The sequence below is a fragment of the Mustela putorius genome, unplaced genomic scaffold, assembly GCF_011764305.1.
Source record: "Mustela putorius furo isolate JIRA1106 unplaced genomic scaffold, ASM1176430v1.1 tig00000580_pilon_pilon_pilon, whole genome shotgun sequence".
NCBI classification, from domain to species: Eukaryota; Metazoa; Chordata; class Mammalia; order Carnivora; family Mustelidae; genus Mustela; species Mustela putorius.
Window position 1 is genome coordinate 1,429,533 of NW_025421423.1, and position 22,408 is coordinate 1,451,940.

Consider the following 22,408-nt stretch of genomic DNA (forward strand, 5'->3'; position numbering starts at 1 on the left):
ACACTCTTGTTCTAGCCTCCTAGCACTCAGCGAAGCAGGCAGAGCAGTTATTCTTTCCCTCCCTGCTTGTCCTAGGGGAGAACAGAGGCTCTGCTGGGTTCTGGGGGAAATGGTCCATTTCACATAGATCTTTCTCCAAGTCACACAGCTAGCTGGTAGAGCTGGGTCTTGCCTTCCCATCTGGGTGACTTCTCAGACTGGGCTCTCTTGGCTCTGCCTCACCGGCTCCCGGAGGGGTCAGTAGCATGAGGGGGTGGGCATCCACCTGAGGAGGCTGCTCCAAGGGCAGGGACTAGCTGCGAGCTAGAAAACTGAGGGTCTTTGCACATTTGTAATGGGCTAGGTGCTGTTCTAAACCGCGTTCACACATCACTTTGCTCTTCCCATCACCGTCTGACGTAGCTGCTGTTATTGCTCCTGTTCTGTAGATAAAGAAATCAAGGCGCAGGGACTGTAAGAAACTTGTGCAAAGTCACACAGCTAGGAAGTGGTAGAGCTGGGATTTGAACTTGTGTTCATAATTGCTGTACCCTATGGGCTCTGTGGCAGCCTGGGAGTGACCTTGATGCAGGTTTTTTTCCCACATGACTTGGGGCCTCAGTGTCTAGCCCAGGGCTGGGCACAGAGAAGGGGCTTGTGCGACATTTTCTGAAGGACAGGAGAGCCCAGCTTGGTGGGGTGCTCCTGCCTTTGGGCTGTCCAGCTCCTCACCATCTTCATTAATTTATTCTTCTCACAAGTGTTTCTTGATCTGTTGAGCCCTGTCCTAGCCCTGTGGATACAGTGGTGGATAAGCTGGTCTCTGCTTCTGTGGAGGCATGTGGGGTAGGGACAGGTCAGCAAATCATAAAGGGGTGTGGTACATGCGAAGATGGGGGCCCCCGGGGGCCACCTAGAGGGGGCAGCCAGGCACGATGACAGTGGAGAAAGGACATACATGGCATGTGGAAGGGATACTGTCCACAAAGGCAGAAGGAGGGGGAGAAACAGACTCCTTGCTGAGCAGGGAGCCTGACGCTGGGCTCCATCCCAGGATTCTGGGGTTATGACCTGAGCCAAAGGTCAATGCTTAACATGCCAAGCCACCCAGGTGACCCTGACCTGGATTTTGATCTCAGTCCTCCAGCTAGAAACTGTGTGACCTCAGAGGGGTAATGTTGTTCTCTTTGTTATCTGAAGTGGGGGTGATAGTGATGCAGCTCTAACAGCAGTTATGGGCTTCAGTAAGCTCTCTGGGAAGTGTTTAGCACAGTTACTGGTCACTCCCAAGACCTTTGTCGCCTTTTTCTATCTGTTTTGGCCAGCACATAGTAGGTGCTTAGCAAGCAATTCAGAGGTTGCAAAGTGACGGGTTGGCTGGCTGAGTACTGGCAGGCAGATAGTCCGGGGTGACTGGGGTTTCTGAGCAGGGGGGATGCTGCAGGGCTGTCTCTCCCTCTGCAGTTCCTCCCATTCTGTCTTCCAGAGCAGGATCTTCAGCGTCAGGGGCTGGTCCCCTCTTTCCCTCAATGTTCAGTTCCCCAGTCCTTCCCCAGCAACTGCGTGGGGAGGGAGGCAAGGCTGCTGTGCACTCCCATTCTACAAAAAGGAGAAGCAGAGGTGTAGGGAGACAATGACACTTGCCCAAGTTTCCTCTGGAGGCAGGAGGGAGGTCTGGGTTCCTCTGTGGGGATCACAGAGTCCCTTGATGTCACTTTGTGGCAGGCCAGCACCCAGAGGGTGGGGACCTGAGAGCTGAGGGTGCTGCCTGACTCCCAGCTGCTTGTGCAACCTTGGGGCTTAGGTAACCTGGAAGATTGAGAAACAGGGTTCAATGCCAGGCTGGAGGCGGTGCTAGCTTGTGTGTAGAGGAGCTGTATCTCTTCAAATTCTTGGAGAGGAGGAGCATATTCAGCTGCCCCTAGTCTCCACCTGGGTCCTGTTACCCAGGAGGGGAAACCTGGGGCAGGAGGAATGACCTGGGGTCCACCTTGATGTCCTCCCTGAGATCTAAACTGGAACTTGCCTCTGCTGAATCTATCTGCCTCATCTGTCTACCCACAATTAGTTATTCCCATAATAATCGTTAGCAGGATGAATCAAGCCCTATTTAAGTATGTTATATATATATGCATGTATATGTGTGTGTGTGTGTGTGTATGTATGTATATATATATGTATATAATCAGCCCAGTCAATCCCCATTTTACAGATGGGGAAACTGAGGCACACAAGGATTAAATAGTTCAAGGTCACACAGCTCACAGGTGGCAGAGTTGGGATTTGGAGTCTGGTCCTAACACTCACAGGTCACTCCCTCCCATCCACTGCCACAGAAAGCCATACGGATCAGACAGAGCTCTTGTCCTCAGGCAGCGTGTTGTCTGTTAGGAGGCTAAGGGAAGACCAGGTAAAGTCCTGTGGGCCTTCAGAGAGTGAAATAGAACCATGATGACAGATGCGTGCGTGTGTGTGTGTGTGTGTGTGTGTGTGTGTGTGTGTAGTTATGGAGCAGGTGCTACGGGCTTTAGACACAAAGGGTGGAGAGGCATTCCAGATAAGGGATTAGCATGAGCTGACGTACAGAGGCAGTAAAATGCTGTGATTTTACCACTTGGTTAGGATGTTGGGTGCAAAATATTGTCATGGGAAATAAGATTGGGAGTGGTTTGTTAGAGCAAAATTGTGGAGGACACTGATTATTATTCTATGAATAATGGGATTTGTTCTCAGAGTACTTGGTAGCCACTGCAGTTCTTTAAGCAGGAGTGATGTGGTCTGAAGTGTGTGTTTCTGGAAGGCCAATCTGGCAGTGACAGGTGAGGATGAATTAGAAGGGGACAAGTGTCAAGATCAGAAAGGGATGGCCTGAATGTGAGCAAGGAACAGACTGGCATGAGAGGGACAGGAGAATAGGGTCAACACGAAGTGCTGGGGACTCGCATTTCTGGTCAAGAAAACTCAGAGGCCAGAGATGCCACTGACAGAAAAGGGGAGAACAAGTTTGGGGGAGACTCGATGTTTCTCTGACCAGAACCATTCACTCAAATGCCACCTCCTCGGTGGGGCTCAGCTTGCTTTCCTTCCCACAATGATTACTTTATGTGCTCATCACTTGTTGATTGAATTAATGTGTGAACGTGCCCTTCAGGCAGGAGTGAATATTCCTGTGCTTAGGAGGTGAGAGCAGGGGGCGCCTGGATGGCTCAGTGGGTTAAAGCCTCTGCCTTCGGCTCAGGTCATGATCCCAGGGTCTTGGGATTGAACCCCCCATCGGGCTCTCTGCTCAGCGGGGAGCCTGCTTCCTTCTCTCTCTCTGCCTCCGTCTCTCTGCCTACTTGTGATCTGTCTGTCAAATAAATAAATAAAATCTTCAAAAAAAAAAAAAAAAAAAAAGAGGTGAGAGCAGGAAGCCAGGGCCAGCCTGGCAACTGGGGTCTGCAAGGTTGCCTGAGCAGCACCTATGGTCTTCCCTGGACTCTGGGCTGGGGTAAGTAGCTCCCCTCCCAGCGACCCCAAGGGTGCCTGCCCAGGGCTCCCAGGTGGGCGCAGCCCAGTCAAGAGTGCGGTGGTGGGGGGCGCCTGGGTGGCTCAGTGGGTTGAGCCGCTGCCTTCGGCTCAGGTCATGATCTCAGGGTCCTGGGATCGAGTCCCGCATTGGGCTCTCTGCTCAGCAGGGAGCCTGTTTCCTCCTCTCTCTCTCTCTCTGCCTGCCTCTCTGCCTACTTGTGATCTCTCTCTGTCAAATAAATAAATAAAATCTTTAAAAAAAAAAAAAAAAAAAAAAAAGAGTGCGGAGGTGGAACTTCCCGGTGGGTGGCCAATGAGGAGGTGCACTACAGAAGGGCCCGCCCCGGAACTGAGCCCTCCCAGGGGGCGGCGCGGGGCTCCACCTGGCTTCCCCCGCGGTGGCCCGCGTGGACCTTGGCTGCTGCTTTCCTGTGCGAAGGGGCCAGACCTCCCTCTCTAGGGAGTCTCCATTGCCTTGCGCCCTTTTCATTTGGGCAGAGGCCTTCAAGGATTCGTTCTGTGAGTCTGGTTTAGTTGTTCTTTCGTTTAACAAAGTGTCTTCTGGCTCTCAGCACCAAGCTCTGTTCTAGGTATTGGCATTCCTGCTTCAGACCCTGCCCTTAGGGACCTTACCATCTGTATGAATGGAAGAAGGAAGTAAACCAGCTCTCAGTTTACTTTATAATTACACACTATTATAAGCGTAACAAGAAACAGAATGAATGGGGGCGTAATTTAGATTGAAGGTCACATTTGAGTTGGCCTTGGAAGGATTCCATTCAGTAAGCCAAAGGTGGTTGGAGGTTGGAGAAGGTGCTGGAACTGAAATTGAGCTTGCTACATCCAGGGCTGAGCAGCCAGGCCCCCGGGGAGGGCAGAGGAGGGCAGGTCAGACGGGACTTGGGCTGTTTTGTTTAGATTCTTTCCAAAGGATGCTAGGAAGCCACTGAAGATTTTTATCGGGAAGGGTCATGTATTTTTAAAACAGTCACTCTGACTTTGTGTGTAGAATGGACTGGGGAAGAGGAAGAGGATTTTTATGGGGATGGCCTAGTTTTCCTCTTCACTGTGACTGGTCACTAAAGGGAGTTTGGGACAAGACAAGGTTCAGAACCTTGAGCTGAAGGGCTGTGCATCAGAGGAGACACAGATTAGCTCTAATCCTCTCCAGAAATACAGGAATTTGCCACGTGGCTTTGGGAAAGCAACTTTCCGGACCCAGATCAGCAGTGCAGGGAGGAGAGAAAGGACGTGGAATGTGTCACAAGCCACACAGGCCTCCCACCCAGGTGCTCCCCACACCCACGTGCATTCCTTACATCTTTCTGAGGCCAGTTTTCCTTTCCTGTTACAGTACTGCCCCCCCAAATTTCCTGGCTGGGTTATTCTCTAGTCCTGGTTAGCTGTGAGATGGGACTCCTCCATTTCCTTGCCATAAGTCCCCCAACCTCTTGCTTTGATGTTTTGGTTTCTGAGAGTCATTTGCCTCCCAGATCTTTAGTTGAAGCAGGGTCCAAACAGTCCGCAGCCAGTGAGAAATGTCCTGTGGCCAGGTGTGGTTGGACAGGAGGCTGCTTTGACAGTCCTCCAGACTGTGGAGACTACAAGAGCAGAGACTACTCAGGTTTCTCCCCATCGCTGTGTTCCCAGCACCCTGCCTAGAGTGTAGTAAATCTTTAGTAAATACTTGTTGTACGGATGCCTTACCATGTTTTTTCAAATCTAAGGCACCATCAGTTATAAGCAACACTGTGAATTCATTCATTACTGTTCAGGAAATGCAAAGGAGGGTCATGACATTAAATACGCACCTCAGTTGTAAGATGCGTTCCGACAATAGGAATGCTAAAATGTGAAAAAACAGTATGTGTGCCCAGAACTTGGGTGATTCTCATCTTTCCAGACACAGGCTTATGCGGCCAGTTCAGCTGTAAAGAGCGCATTGTTTTCATTCTCCTGCCAGTGCTTGCTTTTATGGAGACATATCCCCAGGCCTGTGGGTTTTCTGACCAGCTTTCCTCTTCTCCAGAAAGGAGCCGTGTCCCCCAGGCAGCAGTTGTGCACGGATGAGCCCCTGTGGCCTCTTAACGTGACTTTGTAAAGGACCTGCTCCACAACATATTTTCTTTGGACTTTATAGGAATAATGGCAATGACATAAAACTGTGCAACCAGATTCAAATGAAAGGACAAATGTAGTTGGCCAAAATGAACAATTATAGGAAACAAAGGGAAAATAACGATTAAAGATCTTTCATTACAGCCAGCTAATTATCATGAGTTCTGGACTTAACTGTTCAGGCATAGAATTAAAAACCTTAATTATATTGTCACCTTTGTCTCTCAGCTCCCATTGCCACAAATGAATCCATTTACTGTAAGTGCCGCTGATGAGCAGAAATTGATGGCAGTCCCAGCGAGGTGGGAGAGGGGGCCCAGGAGTGGTGGTGGGGGGTGTGCACCAGGCAGCACTACCAGGCCCGCACAGCTGGGCGGCATCTGCATTCCAGGACATTATAAATTAGAAACACTTTTAATGAGACAAATATAGGTTTGATGGATTTTATGATTTCTTCTCCCCTTCAAACTGCTAACAATGCCGCTCCTCCTCTTTCTCCCTTTCTATTAGAGCTGGCCTCTTGTTAAGTGATTGCATTAATGGTCTTTGGAGACAGGCTGAGTGTGGGAGGACAAGGGGGACTTCCCTTGTGAGGGTACTGGAAGGCTCTTTCTAAAGGAAGACAATTCCCAGCTGTAGTTCCAAATGGGAGCCTTTTCAGGCCCAGAGCAATGAGTGGAAACGTGAGATTACTTTGAGAGTGAGGGAAATTGGAAAAGAAAGATGCACGACGGTTGGGAAGATAAAATCCTCAAAACTAGCCAGTTGCTTGTTGGAGAGACCGGCCAGTTCCGGGAGAGAAGCCAGGTGTGGCTATTAGAGGTGGTCAGGTGGTCAGTTTCTTGACTGGAGGGTGGGGTGGAGTATAGCTGGGAGTGAAGAGCCTTAGAATTATAAGCATTCTACGTGGTATAGTAGTGGTGGACACAAACTCAGGAGCCAAAGTGCCTGGGCTTGAATCCCAGACTACCTCTTTTCTGTGTGACTCGGGGCACATTACTTAACCACTCTGGGCCTTGACCCCTCATCTGCAAGGTGGAGCTATTCATGGTACCCACCCCATAGGATTGTTTTGAGGATTAAAAGAGTGAATATGCATACAGCGTAGAACAGTGCCGGGCCTATTGCACGAACTACCTAAGTGTCAAAAACAAGTTAAAAACATCCCTGAATTCAGATATTGTCTTCATTTAATGGCATTGTGACCTTGGATCTCAATTTCTTCTGTAAAATGGGAGGAGTCACCATATATACCACAGAGGTTTACACTAGGGAGTCCATGAAAAAATGGGAGTGTACAGCTGCTGCGTACTCTTACCGTGCCTAACTCCAGCTCTGCTATGAGCCTGCTTGGATTTCAGAGCTATGGGAGGAAAAGGCATGCACAGAGTCATGAAGAAACTTTACCTAAAATAAGCTGAAAGCCATCCACTAACACCCGCGGCAGCCGGGGCTGTCTGGGAGGCGTGGGGATGTTCCTGGGAGGTCGGCGGCACTGGGCACAGGGTGGGGCATCAGGCAGTGTGGCTGTCCTGACTGGACATGAGTCAAGGTCTCTGGCTCGCCGGTGTGTCTGGAGAAGGGGTGCAGGTCTGCCCTGGCGTGGACACTCCTCTATCTCCTATCTTTGGAAGCGTTGGGAGCCTGTGTTGCCATGGTGACAGTGGAGGAGTTAATGGGATGGAACTCCTCCCAGGACTGGCAGTGGGATGGCTGCAGCAGCTCCACAGTGTGAAGATGCCCAGAACAAAAGGGTGAGCCCCCGGCCCTGCAGGGTCACAGCCAAACCCAGGCTGTGGGGATTTCGGACTCCACTGCCCAGAGAACAGGAAGGAGTGTCACTGCTGAAGGCCTTTACCCCCATTTTGGGCCAGCCCCCCGCCACCCGCCAGGACAAAGACTAGGGTGGGGAGATATCGGGGAGACAGGTAGAGAGGACAGGGGTACCAGTTAGAGACAGGAAACAAGGGGCAAGGTGAGTGTGTGGAATCCCCATTCCTCAAGTGAAGATCCCGGACAGCTGGGTCTAGAGATGACCAGAGGCCTTTAGATCCTTTATCACATGTGTTTCTCCTCAAACCCTGAGGGTAACTGGGGCTTATCTTCCCCATTTTACTGATGAGCCAGCTGAGCCTCGGTGAGGTGATGCGCCTTTCCCAGAACTGGGATCAGATTGGGATCAGGCCGTGTCTTTTTTCCTTAAAACCAAGAGAACTGGGAGGACTCTGGGGTTGTGGGGCGGGCTAAGCCCCATGCTACCCTCGCTCTAGGCCTTTCTGTCTTTGTTGGCAGAAGCCCAAGGCCCTTCTTCAGCCCCAAACCAGGTTTCGGGCACGCAGCTGAGAGCAGCAGCTTGCGGTTGCTCCATGAGCAGGTCATCCCCTCACTGATGGGGGTCGCGGTGCAGAAGAGCCAGACTCAAAGGCAGGGAACCGCCCTCCCCCCCACATCCCCCACCCCAAACTCCCTGTGTGGGCTTCTTGCCTCTGAGCCTCAGCTCCCTCATCTATAGAATGGGACGAACATGACTGGCCTCCTACCTGACAGGTTGGCTGTGGATGTCGAAACCCTGAGTAGGTTGTGACGGGGCAGGAGGTGGGATGGCAGCAGGTGTGGATGGTTAGCTGGTGCCCCCGTGGCCCCAGAGGGGCTGGCCCTGTCCTCCTGAGAATTCTTTCCCATCTGGTTCTCCCCTCTGCGTACACTTTACTGTTCCCCAAACTCCCAAGACCCTTTCACATGTTTGTATCTCTGCTCAAATGCTTCTTCAGCTCTAACTGCCCCCTTCCCTGTCCCCAGCCCATCAATGCTGACTCTCTCTCTGGATGCTCTCCTGACTCCCCACTCCCATTGCTGCCCCCCACAAATTGTCGCTTCTCTGTGTCCTACTATACTTCAGAATCATCTGTCAGGACAACCGAGACACTGTCTAGCCTCTGTTTCCCTAGTAAGAGCTCCTCACCTTGGCTAGAGTAAGCTTCTGAAGGACCAGCATTTGCTGAAAGCCCAATGGGGGTGGGCTGCCCTATGGTCCTCCCTTTCTAGATGTGGAGACTGAGGCTCCAATTAAGCAAATGTTTCACCCAAGCGCCCCCTGCAGGCTGGAGGCAGAGCTCACCATTTCGGGTCCCTGGTTCAGGGCAGTACTACCTCCCCCTTATTCATGTGGGTCCTGCTGCGGAGGCCGGCGAAGCTGGACGGAGTGCACGTTTAGTTGCAGATAACAGAATGACTTTAGGCACTTAAGAAGAAAGGGATTTAGGACAGGGAACTAGGTACTTATTGTTTGTTTGGAGGGTGAGAGGAGTAGACCTTTGGCAGGGTCTCCAGAAATGACTCCCAGAATAACACTGCAGAACTGGCCTGCCAGAGGAGCCCCACCTCTCCCAGAGTCAGAGGAGTGGGGGAATGTGCTAGACCCACAGCTGTAAAGCAGTGGTGCCCGGGTGTGCTTCTTGACATATGATGGCCCCGCCTCAGCTTCCCTTGCTGCAGGCACTGCTCAGGTGCATCTGAATCACATCTGGACCCTCAGCTATGGGGACATCTGGGAAATGTGGTTTTGGGTTGTCTTGGCTCTCTGGCACAGGAAGGCCAACTGGAAGGAACTAGAAAAGACATTGTGTGTCATGCCACTGTATCCACCCCGTAACCGTGAGGCTGAACTGAGGCCCAAAGTCCAAAACCAAACTGGACAGGAGGCTTATTTATTTGAGAAAAACCTGCCCTTGGCCAAAGCTCCTGCAGTGTCCTTCTTTTAAGAAGTTCTGTACTTCCAGGCCTGCCTCCTGGGATCCTGAGCTCTATCAGTAACTGGCGAGTGCCCTTGGACAGCTCCCCTGTCTACATACAACCCCACGCGCAATGTTCAGTGGGGCGTGTGTGAGGGACCAGTGGCGAAGAGCCCGTGTCCTACAGTCATTAAGACCACGGACCTGGGCATCAGGCCTCTTGCCCTGCATGCCACCACCCTGGGAGATCGCCTCATTCTGCCATCACCGGCTTGAAAGCCAGAGCCCGGGCACTGGTGTGAGTGCACATGGGGCTGTCAGCCAAGCACACGTCCTTCATACTACACCAGAGTGACTTCAGAACTGGGGAGGGGCCTCCTGGGGCCCCCTCCTCCACCGAGTCAGGACCTGGGGCACAGAGAGGTAGAGTGAGGAATGTGCCCGTGACCAGGCCAGAGGCAGAATCCTCTTCTGCCACGTGGGATCCTCTAAGCCTCAGTGCTCCCGGTGGTCGCATTGCCTTCCTGCCAGTGCCACTTCAAGGGTCATGGTGGGGACTGAGAGTCAACCCATACCCAGCACTCAAACAGCCTCGGTAAACACCTGCTTCCCTGTCATCAGCCAGTGCCCCTCCTGATGTCTTAACCCGTGCGGCATCACTCCTTTGCCTCTTGAGAGGACCACTGCAGGGCTGTCCCTGAGCCAGCAAGCACGTTTGATCATTTGGAACCTGAAGAGGAGCTGACCCCAGGGCCTGAGGGAAGGAGTGGGTGAGGGAGCAGACTGGACCACAGCTCCTCAGGCCCGGCTGCACGCCAGCTCCTCTGCAGAGGTGGGATATGATTGGTCCAGGTTGGGGGCTGGGCCTCGTGTTTTACTTATGATTTATTTTATTACGGCTCCTCAGTGATACCTTCATGCAGTGGGGGCTGAGACATACCAGGCCAGGTGTCCTGCTGCATTCTGATTGGTTAGGACAGAATAATAATAACCTGTACATCTTACCGGTGCCTGTGCGTGGCCTCCCCGACTCCTTGCAGGTTAGGAATTCAGATCCCCTTTTTATGGATGAGGAGACTATGGCTTGTGGGGATGACCTTGACTTATGGCCCTGGAAGAGATAGTGAAGAGACAGAAGAGGGTAATTTTTGTGGTCTGGCTTTGTTAAGATCCCCAGAAGGAATTACTGGCAATAGAGAATCTTTCTCAAGGCCCAATTCTAGGCTGCTTGTAGGAGCCAGGTTCAGACGGGCTGGTGGGGACCAGGCTGCCATCCTTCCTTCCTCTGAACCCAGCCTGTCCTTGTCTCCTGCTGCGGGGGATACGCAAGGGGCCTTGCTGTTCTGTGGGGCAGCCTTCGGCCTGTCCAGGCCCAGGTAGACAGGTCTGATGTGGGGACAAAAAAACCCCTACCTGGAACCTGGTGCCATTTGTTCCAGAGGGCCCATCTGTGTGGTGGCTTCCAGAACTCAGCCGGCCCCGAGAAGAGGTTTTCACGTGGGCCTGGCTCTCAGATCGGCTGCTCAGTCCTCCCAGTGAGGATCTCCGCTCTCGCCCCACGACGGGAGCACATTCATCACCCTTAGTGTCTCAAACCGTGGAAGAGATGGGATTATAGATGGCACTGGGAGAAAAATGGAGATCTAGCTCCCGAGTAAATGAATTTATCTATTCCCAGACCCAGGTTGGACAATGCCGGGTGGAGGAAGTCATTTATCTCTTTGAGAGATGATTTTAGAAATACAGTCATGGACGTGGCAGTTCTGTGCTTTCCAACTTCAGGGCGAGATACGAAGAGCCCAAGTGTGTCTTCTGCTGCGGAAGACAGCAGGAGGCCCCACGGTGACCAACTGCTCCGCCTGGCAGCGGGGTCCAGGCATCGGGTGCTAATTACCACATCCTCTTCCGATCTGGAGTCTGTTGTTCCTCTTCGCTTCCTTTTGATTATCTCAGGGCAATTTTGAGAGAGCCAGGGACGAATTTAAGCAGAGCTGGTAAGCACATTATTACGGCCTCTCTCTGAGCTTAAATGGCTCTCTCGAAAATAGGCCTTTTTATTTATCTTCTCTCCTCCTCTCCTTAAATTGTAGCCCAGCCCTTAAAGGCATGGATTGATTGTGCATTTCCTTTGCCTTGGAATGAGCCTGTTTATCACTTCTGAGGGTCTGAAAATAGGAAAGGAGGTAGGGATGCTGGGGAGATGGCTCCTCCCTCCAGCCTCCCCTGTCCGCTCAGACCAAAGGCAGCTCTGCCTCCAACTTTGACTTTTAAAGAAGCCACTTACAGGTTGCACTAGGGACAGGTGGGTGCAAAGTTTGTGCAGTGGGAAACTGGAGTTCTTGTTTATTTCCTAATGAGCAGATGGACCTCGGCCCCTGGACAGGTGTCGTTAAAAGCCGATTTAGATGAGGGAAATGGCTCCCTGATAACCTCCCAGCCACAGGCTGCAGGCGGCATGGGAACAGATGGGCCCCGGGCCTGCGAGGGCACTATCATCAGTCAGGGACCTAGGAATTTTGTCCCAGCACAATGATCTTCCCACTGACTTCTGATCTGGGAGTTAAGGCCAAAACTGGGACTAGAGACTGGATCACTGATACTTTCGATGACATCCTTCTAGTCTCTTCTAATCTTTACTTTGTCGACATCTTAACTCTTGGACAGCTTTTGTGGGGAGGATAAGAGACGGAGCTTACACTGTGCCCTGGCTGGTGCCCCTCGCTGATTCGGTGGTCCTGCAGGCAACAGGCCCCCCTGCGGCACTGGGCACCCTGGGTGGGCTTCAGGCCAGAGGAAGCACTGCTGGCTGACCACACAGTTACTTTCCGTGAGTCCCTGCTGCCAAATGCTTCAGATCTGTTGATGCGGCCTCTCAGCAGCTCTCTGATAATGTTATTATCCCCACTGTACAGATGAAGACACTGAGGGACAGAATGGTTCTGTCCTTGCTTATAATCACACAGCTTGTGAGTGGTGAAACCAGGATCAAACCAGGCAGTCTGACCCCTCAGCTGGAGTTCTTAAACGCCGCCCCCAGAGAGCCTGTGCTGGGCCTTCGGAGACATATCGTGGGTGACCCAGCAGCTCCCACTGCCTTGGGCTTGGCCCACTAGTTTCCGACCTGGCTGTGTTCCAGCCTCTTGGCTGGATGCCATGTTTGTCATGTGGCTCCAGCCTGCAGAGATCGTTCCAGCACCCCTACACACCACGCCCCTCACGGCCGTCCCCAACCCCATTTTACGGCTCCCAGTCATCTGATTCTGGGTCCTCTTGACCCTTCTAGTCAGATTTACCCTTCACAGGCTCTAACCAGCCAAACACAAGGATTCATCACCTTTTCCAGACAAGGTGTTTCCCTGCCTCCAAGCATCCCTCCTTCCTGGTGTGCTGTTTTCTTTCCCCAGCTGGCTCTCTCCCCCATCACACCTTCCCCGACCCTCAACATGGAAGCGCTGACCAATGGGCACTATGCCCAACACTTGCTTCGTTTGTAAAGGAAGTTTTATTGCTTTTCTTTTTGGATCCTAAGAATTCAAGTGTATTTAAGAAAATTTGGAAAATAGTGGTGCCTGGTGAAGTGGTGACATGGACGACTCTTGATCTCAGCTTGGGTCTTGATCTCAGGATGGTGAGATCAAGCCCCATGCTGGGCTCCATGTGGGACCTGGAGCCTCCTTAAAAAAAAAAAAGAAAAGAACATTTGAAAAAATATAGACAGAAGGAAATAAAAACAGCCTGGGATCCTGCATCCGCTATTGATATTTTGGCATCGAAAAGATGCCAAAAGATAGCATCTTCTTTTTTCTTCCATTTTTAAAATTGTGAAATATTTCATATACAGACAGGATAGAGAATAATACATTTCCCTGGGCACCCACCACCTCTTTGATCAACCCAGTAATTTTTCTATGTATGTATGCAAATTTAGTTTTAAACGCACTGGGATGGTGTTGTACATATTGTCCACACTGTTTTGAAAGCTGCTTCCTCCTTATCCCCCACCTCCTAAATCACACATGCTTTTCCGTGACTGAAGAGTATTCTTTGAAAGGATGTACAGTAGCCGATTCTGGGAACCAATCCCTTATTTCTGGACATTTATAGGCATATGTAACAGCATATTTTAATGCATCTTGGCGAGCATTGAGAATTAAAATTTTTTAGAGGACATTGTCCGTTATGAGTGAATAAAAAGAATGAGTGGCACAGGCTCTTTCTTAGGAGTGATAAGGCCTCCTTGAAATGTTATCATTACATCGCGGCTCTCCTTATGGGCAGCTCAGATGCCACTGCCTGTGCAAATACGGGTGGTGGTGGTTGGGGGCGAGATCAGGGCACAGGGTTGATTTTCAGACCATCTCAGTGTGACTTTTAGACATCAGCCAAGTCTGTGAAGTGACCATGCAGCCGAAGTCATCCCCCTTCTGTGGACCAGGCTAATGTGCTCCTCCCTTGCTGCTTGGATCCATATCGCACTTACTGCAAATTAGCTAAATGAGCCAGCGCAGCTGGGAATGAGCTTCTAGAGACAATTACTATGGAAAATGCAACCACATTTTAGTGGGCACCACATGCACGAAGCTCTTTGCAAATATCAATATATATTTGCTTGCTTGACAAAAACAGATGAAACCAAAGTCAAGAAATGAATTCAAATGATCGGACTGTAAATGATCCTTGTTGTGCAAAGTGTGGTGAAACCTTTTAGATGGTTGCTGTTGTCCAGATCGCCCTGGAACTAACTCCTGACAAAGGCCCATGCTGAGGTCTGCGTGGTCATCTGGGGGAGACATAGCCATGACACTGATGGTGATCGCTATTCATATTCGCATTGCGTTATCTCACTTGTTCTTCCCCACCACCTTGGAATGCTCAAGAAGTGCTTATTTAATTTAAGTCAGTTCATTCATTTAACAAGTAATTATTGAGTAGCCGGTAGGTAGCCTGGCAGTGTTCAAGGTGGGGAAACGGCGGTGAGCAAGGCAGGGTCCTTTTCAGTGGAACGCACAGTTTTGTGGGGTGTGGACAATAAAGAAAACCAGCCCATGGCTAAGCAATCCCCACTGGGGGAAGGGCTGCAAAGAGTCGGAAATGGCCCCGGGGAAAGAAAACATGTGGGCGGTGGTGCCTCACGTCCGTGGGTGCTGGCAGAGAGAGGCGACTTTTAAGTTGAAATGTGAAGGACGAGAAGAAACAAGCCAGGAGTGAACCAGGGCAAGAGGAGAGGGGGTGTTCCGGATGAGAGCCCGCAATGAGGCCCGTGGTTCCTGAGAGCCAAGGACTGTGGGCTGGGCCCGGCTGGGCTGGGCTGGAAAGGGAACAACAGCACCAGAGTCAGGCATCAGGCTAGAAAAGCAGCCAGTGGCCAGATCACTGTGAGGCAGTGAGGCACCATAAGGAATTTGGACTTTATGGTAAGGGGCCATGGGGAGCCATCAAGGGGCTTTATATAGGGGAAGGACAAGACCTGCTTTACATTCTTAAAAGATCACTCTGGGTCTTGAGTAGGGAATGAAAAATATTCTGTATTCATTTGGCTAGCTGGTTCCAGAAGAATGACAAATGTAAGTGGACAGGCTGGTGAGGTGGGGGGAACTGTGGGTAGATCCTCTGAAGGGCTTTCTGGGCTTTGAGGACCTGCCAAGGCTACCGGCTCAGTTCTGACTTTGTTCCAATTTTAGGTCTCATCTCAGTTTCTGTTGCCCTTGGGATGATTTGTCACTGGAGTGATTCTTGGCCCAGTTAAATGGAAAGGCAAAGAGTGGAAGGAAAACAGAAAGCTGGGGACTATGAGTGGGTATAGCAGGGATAACTCTCATGCTGTCCCAGCCTGGGGTGCTCTGGGTTGCTAGTTTTCATGTCAAAAAGCATGGGAGCCCCTCCTCACTACCTGCTTGGGGCCCTAGGGCATGTGGAGAGGTGTCCTCCAAGGGGAGCCCCACAGCGAGTCAGCCAAAGACACCCCCCTTGCTTGGTCCCTGGGCTGTTGGTGGCCAGTGTTTGGGGAGCAGGTGGCCTGAAGTTCCTCACTCACTAAGAGTGGATGGCTGTTGGCAAAGCCCCCTGGCCCTGGGGCCATGCTTGGGTTCTTGCCATCACCCACCCAACATCATGCTTGGGTTCTTGCCATCATCCACTCTTGGAGAGCTGTCTGTGACTGGCTCTGGTGTCCTGGCCTGGGACCCAGCAACTCCCTCCTGTTGTCTCTCCCCACAGCCCTCTGAGTTCCCAGCACACCTTACTCCTCCACCGGCTATCAACTCGGACACAACTATTACACCTTTTTCACATTGGAAAACAGGCTTCCACTGTAGACAAAGAAGTCTGCAGTGTGGAGAATGTGAGGGAGGAGGATAAAGATAGGAGCTCCCTCTAGGCTGTTTGCAAAGTGTAAAGTTAAACAAATGCTCTAATATTTAAAGGGTTAATACTAAACGACCGAGAGTACGATGTACTACTTCCAAAATGGTAGTAGGGTAAGGGCTAGAGAAAACATAGCCCGATAGGTGGTCAGATGCCTCACAACATAGCAAGCAATGGAGAAAGGAGGAGGGCGAAAAGAAAGAGAAAAGGTTGAATTTCATTTTATAACCGGGTTGAACATTCTTATCTGGCCCACAGAACCTGGCGGTGTCTTCTTTCAAGAGGCTCATGTGGGGGAGACATCTCTAGTGCCCATGTGTGCCAGTCAATGATGGACACATCTGTTAGTCCTTAATTTTTTCTCTTGGATTTTATTTATTTGAGAGAAACAGACAGAGCATGAGTGGGGGAGGGGCAGAGGGAGAAGCAGGCTCCCCCCTGAGCAGGGAGCCCAATGTGGGCCCATCCCAGGACCCCGTGATCATGACCAGAGCTGAAGTCAGATGCTTAACTGACTGAGCCTTCCAGGCGCCCCTGTTACTGTGTAATTTTAGATTTTAAACTCCTTGGGGGAAAGGTCAGACCCAGTTCATCTGTGTTTCCAGAACAGGGAGATCCAGCTCCTGCAGAAGGAATATGAGTGTGTATTATTGTTATCCAATGCAAGCTTCCTTTTGGCTCTTTGGCCATCTTCTGAAAGGACCGAATCCCGATCCTGCTCTGAAGGGAAAAGAACAAAGTGAACAGAGAAGCTCAGGGGCCTGTGTGAATATGAAGCTCCCATGGATGAAACCAAAAGACAAAACACTCTGGGTTTGGGGGGATATGAAGTCCTTCCATCACCTTCGCTTCCCTTGCCCATTCCTCCTCCTCCCGGTCGCTCTCCTCCTCCATCTTTTGACTGTTAGCAGTTTCACTGGAAATGGAGCAGTTCCCTGAAAGGTACACGTGAATTTCCCCTTGTGAGTATAAGAAACTAGAGGACTTCTGTTAAATTCTCTCGGCCCCAGAGCATGGTGAACCACGCGAGACCTCTGCCATCCCGGAGCTGTGGTGACGATGGTAATGTCCATCGTTCGTTCTCAGGAACCTTCAGGATGAGGCATTGCAGAAATGGCTCCCACGCACCCCGGTGACCTCCAGCAGAGACACGCCAGGAAGGCAGGCAGGGGCCGTGCAGTAGGATCATGTTCTGGGCTAGAAAGTACGTCCGCTCATTACCCGACCTTTGCTAAGTACACCAACTAATGGAGCGAGAGACATGAAAGATCTTCACAGGCCATGTGGAAATGTAATTCACACCCAGCCCGAGGAGGTCACGGTAAGTTAGATTAATTTTCATCCAGCCTTTCCTTATAAAGCTAACCTTTGCCTTACAGAAAAGTTCTTTAAAAAGAGATAAGTCAGTGTTTATTCGGCATTTGAAGGCGTTTTAATCCCAGCAACTCTGTTGGAAGTGTCCCCGTTTTGGGGGGATTCAGCCCAGGAAACTATTTATTGATCCTTTACATCAGAGATAATTGTCCTGGGTTTGAAATCTATCAAGTATTGGAAATTCAAATTAAGCCATTTGTGAAGTTCTGTTTAATGAGGGTTATCAACTGCCAGAGCAGGCTGTTAGCAGCCTGTGTGGGCCCCGTGGGCCTCCGCCGCTCCTGCGGGAGGGGAGCCGGCTGAGGCCCCTTTCCAGGTGCCTGGCCCTCCTGTTACCCCTTTCTATTTCCTGTCCCTCTCTTCTGTCTCCCATTTAGCTTCTTTCCTTTTTCTCACTTTGGTCTGTACCCAGCCCTGTCTGCCATCAGTGTTAAGTCCAACGAGCTTTACCAGACTGTCTCCCATCACAGGCCTCTGAGACTCTAAATGCTTCTTCAATGACCTGCAATTTGACAGCATGAAATGCTGAGTTATTGAAGTTTATCACCTATTTTTTGTTCATAGTACTTTTTGTTTTGGTGCGAAACTCTTTCACTGGCTCTGGGCTGCCTCCTAAGGGCTGGGTGCAGGGCTTATGGTCTCCTGGGCTTTCTCCTTGGCTCTTTGGGTTTTCTGGAGTGTGACCTTGTGTTCTCTCTGCTCAACTGGGAAGTTCCGGTGCTCATGGGAAGCCTCCTTCCCTTTGAGCACTTTAACTCTCTCTTTGCAAGACTGTCTGTCATGAGGTTTCTTGTGGGAGATAAAGGGCCAGATTGGTGACACCCTGGGAGAGAGATGGTTGACGGGACCTGGAGAGCTGTGTGGGAAGGGGAGACACTGGAGAGGAATCCTGTCCTCCCCTTTCTCCCCTTCCCCCTTTCCCTTCCTTTACATCTCTCCAGTCAACCCTCAAATCTTTGTGCATGCCCAGTACCCTAATCCCCACGTGAACTTCTTGTGTGTTGATCTTCATTACTCTTTCTTCTCCTTCTCTCTGCTTTAAACTGAGGATGGAGAAGTTCCCTAAATGAATTTTTCAGAAAGCTTTCTTCAGCCCTCTTGCTGCTCCTTGCTAGCTCCATTCTGCCTTTTGGTCTTTGAGGACCATCCAGAGAGCCCATGTGTCATTTTTAAGGACCTTAGTTTGTGACAAGGCCATGAATTAAGAAGGATACCCCTTGGTGGCCGTGGACAGGGGATGAGCTCCCGTGTCTTGCTGCCCAGAGAAGAAGTGCTGGGCGGACGCAAGAAACAGATGAGCTTAATGCTTGGAAAGAACCCGGTCAAGAGGCCTGCAAAGTTGTCTTCAGTTCTTTCGATGCTGTTACCTGAAGCTGGGTTGGGTTTATTTGGGGAGGCTTGTCAGAGAGCTGGGGGAAGACCGGTGGGCAGGAGGACAAGAGGCAACTCTGAGCTCGGCATGAGGAAGTGCTTCCAGTGCACAGAGCAGTCCACAGTGGAAGGGGTTTCGGTGTGGGGAGGGTCGGCATCCTATGCCCAGAGATGAACAGGAGTGACCGTGCATTTTATTGAGAATGCGTAAAGGCAGTTTGCACAGTGCAGAGAGAGTGGACTTGATCAGTGACTTTGAAACATTCATTACTGTGACCCACAGAAATGGATTTATATTTTCAACCAACACACACACACACCCTCAAAACAAAAGTTTCATAAAGCAATTTTACCTTTACTACAAGCAGTGCACTTTGACCTCGTCCCTTCTTTTTGATTTCATTTTAAAAACACTCTCAGCTCAGTAAATTGATTTCCCAGGCTGGACTTTGGAAACCTGGGCTCGATGACCTCTGGGGTCCCTGGTAGCTCTGTGATTCTGGGATTCAATGACAGGTACCACTGGGCCGAGCAGGAGGAAATGCGGTTTGGTATTACTGAACATCACTTGTGTGATTAGTGGTGACACTGGGACTGGGGCCCAGCTCTCTGGACAGCCAGATTACTGTTCTTTTCCCACAACTGGCAGACTGACTTCTGATGGTTCTTCTGGGCTCTTTCCTCCATCTGTGGATGACTGCCCTGACAACCTGTGAAATGGGGCATTTGTGACCACATGAGCCCTTAGTCCAGAGATCTTTAGGGGTTCTGCCATTGTCCACAGGGTAGAAGTCCAATGTCTTCATCTGCTGGACGCACTGACTCTCCCAGGAATCTGTCTCACTGTTTCCCAAAACTCTATCCCTTTTGAATTGCCCCTCTTCCACACCCAGGCCTTCAATTCCACACCCTCGGTCCCACCCTCCCCTCGGCCAGGCTGTCCTCCCTCCCGCGTCCTTTCTCCCAAGTTCTCCCTGTCCTACCAGGGGCAGAGACATGCCCCTCTCCTGGGGGAAATGAGCCAACATTCCTGAGTGGAGTCTGGGCACCAAGCCGTGTCGACCAACGTGCGATCCCACCGTGACTCTGAGTGGCACAGGGAGACACTGGAGGGCTTGAGAAGGGAACCAGACGCGTGCCATTGAAGCCTCACTCAGGCCGCTGTGTGGAGAAGAAACCGCAGGTCAGTGAAGAAACAGGGAGAGCAGGTGAAGACGGAGGTGGCCCAGACAGGGTGATGATGTGACAAGGGTCCAGTTCTGGACAGATCCTGGAAGCAGAGCCGATTTGGTTTGCTGACAGATTTGATGTGGGGTTTGAAAGAGAGAGAGGAAGCAAGGGTGATTCCCAGGATTTTAGTGTGAGCAGCTCAAAGGGTGGAGTTGCAAGGAGCTGAGACGAAGAATCCTGGGTACGGAGGCGGGTGGCGGGAGAGCAGGGGCTCAGCTCTTGTACGAGTGAAGGCCAAGAGCCCATTAGCCCTCCAGAGCTGACACTGGTGACCTGGACCCCCAGGGCCAGAGGGCAGGGCAAGAGCCCTTCAGGGCTGGATTGATCAGCATATAGATTCTCTGTTGGTGGTGGTGGTGGTGGGGTGTGTGTTTGTGTGTGTGTGTGCGTGAGCGTGTGCACGCGTGTGCACGCACGTGTACAAACGTGTGAAGGATGTGGGGTGGGGGACGGTTGGGATAACATATGATGGCTCTCAGACCCACGGCTGCCCTTTCCTGGCCTGTTCTGGGCCAGATGCTGAGGGAACAGCTGAGAAAACATGCCGAGGGGCTGCCTGTGCCCCCAAATCCCACAGTGAGCTCAGTGATGGGCCCCTGTCCCTGAACTGGGGAGGCTGAGGAGTGGTATTGATATTGGGGCGGGGGGGGGGACAAATTGCTTCTAAAGTCCCTTCCTGCTGTGAATCTGGGACTTTCTGCAGCACCAGGGCTCCTCCCCGCCCCCCTGCCCGGGGTTCACACATTTTGCCCTTGCCCTGCTTTGGGCCCGGTTGGTTCCCATGTGGAGCTGTGTCTGGCACTTCCCTCGTTTTATTCCCAATCTCCTCAAACTTTTGAAAGATATTAGTAGCATGCAACCTGAAGAAGAGAGGGGCGTTGACAAAATGAATTCTGACAAAGATAATTGCGTGAATCCTTTGTAGCTCAGCCCTGAACATGGCTCCACACTGTCAGTTTTTATTTTATTCAAATCCTGGAGTCGAGCGTCCTCCTGCAGGTGAGGGAGTGGTGGGAGACGAGGAAGAGGAGAGAGGGGCTGCAGGCCAAAGGTTAGATTTAACACACCTTCCCCCACCGCTGCGGGAGCCTTCTGGGGACTGGGCCACAAGCACCACATCCTGGGGCTTCCGTTGGTCGGGGGGCCTCCGGATTCTCTGGGGCAGGCAGAGAGATAGACATGTGAAAGGCTTAGGGGACCAGCACACTGGCATTGCCTGCCAGGCTGGGAATCGCAGCCTTAATGAACATTGAGTTCCTTGATGAGACAGACACAGGCTTGTCCCCCGTGGGTGTGAAGAGGGAGCCACTGGTAGGAGGGGGGTCACCGTGACCTTGCAGAACCGCACTGCAGCCGCTGTCCTCAGGGCTCCCTACAGTCATAGCTGACGAGGGCCTCTGGGCCACCGCCGCTCTCAAAGCCTGCCTCCCATGGCCGAACACTCTCACTCCAGATTTCCCTGCTGTCGTTCCTTGGACCGCACCCCAATACCCAGCCTCGTGGTCTCTTTTTGGGTCAGGAGCCAAGCGTTCCCAGGGTACTTGGTGCACCTGTTCCCGCGCAGGGGCTGGTAGTTGGAGCCTTGGCCCGGCCCGGTCCCTGGGCCTGGAGTGACCTTCCCCAGTTTCTGCTCTGTGAAACCCAGGCCACCCATCAGCACCTTACTCTGAATCCTTCTCAACACGGGCTCTAAGCAATCACCACTAAACCATGAACATTGGCAAGATAAACAAAACGTATTTAACATCCGTGATCTAGAAAGAGGAACTAAAACTTAACCGCCATTAGTGTTTTCATGACACTGGAATTTAGTTGACATGTGACCTACGCTGTAGGTATCAGTAGTTGGTCTGGCTCCCGTTATGACAAAGTTTTTCATAATTGTTGGGTGAGGAGCATTTGATCATTCTGTGCGATATTTTAATTGAGACCACTGAGACTGGAAGGGCTGGTGGAGAAGCCATCTTCCTAGAGGTCAGGCTAAAACCACTCCCTAGCTGTTTAACACTATGAGAAAATGCATATGGATAAATACCTGAATTCCCCATATGAGAGGTCTGAATATGTAGGTGATTATGTCCTATCAGTCACTTCAGTGAACAGATGAGTCAAGCTGGTAAAATTGGTCCAAATCCTTACTCAGGCAATTTCCACAGAAATCACCCAGAGCCACCCAGAGCTGGCTAGGGCTTTTCCTTACATCTTTATTTGGGATGCTCCCCTGGGCACCATGGCTCTGAATAACATTGCAAAGAGAGGGGCATATTGGGAGGGGGAAGGTGTTTATTACAACTGAGGCTCTCAAGATGGCTTTCTAGCAAGGTGAGAGTACTTGTTGGAAAGGCAGTGAGTAAAAGTACATTGTCCATCACCTACTTCTCTTAGCTGTGGTGTCCTTTTTTCTTTCTTTCTTTCTGTCTGTCTGTCTGTCTTTCTTTCTCTTTTCTTTCTTTCTTTTTTTTGTAAAATGAGGACTTGGCCCAGTCACACTCCAGAACATTCTGGAAACCTGGCGTTTGAGTCCATAGTTTTGAATGAGCACCCTTGGGAGGTTAGACATGTTGAAGACCAAAAATATGGTCTAAATGTTTATCACATAACTCCACTAAAACTTGTTAATACCTCGTTGGTGCTGGGCACTGAGCAGCTGAGCTAGAGAAACCCAGTTCTGCTCTCAGGAAGCTCACGTACTAGTCAGGGATGGGCCTGGAATATGCAGAACTGTAATACAG

At 51.1% G+C, this 22,408-nt stretch overlaps 1 long non-coding RNA gene across 1 annotated transcript in view; it reads left to right on the forward strand.

The window, feature by feature from the left end:
- Positions 1-3,887: 3,887 nt before the first annotated feature.
- LOC123392463 overlaps positions 3,888-22,408 on the forward strand; it is a 36,508-nt gene continuing 17,987 nt past the window's right edge. The window contains exons 1-2 of the long non-coding RNA XR_006607180.1: positions 3,888-4,008; positions 16,788-17,022. This is a non-coding gene — a long non-coding RNA (uncharacterized LOC123392463). The remainder of the gene's footprint in view (positions 4,009-16,787; positions 17,023-22,408) is intronic.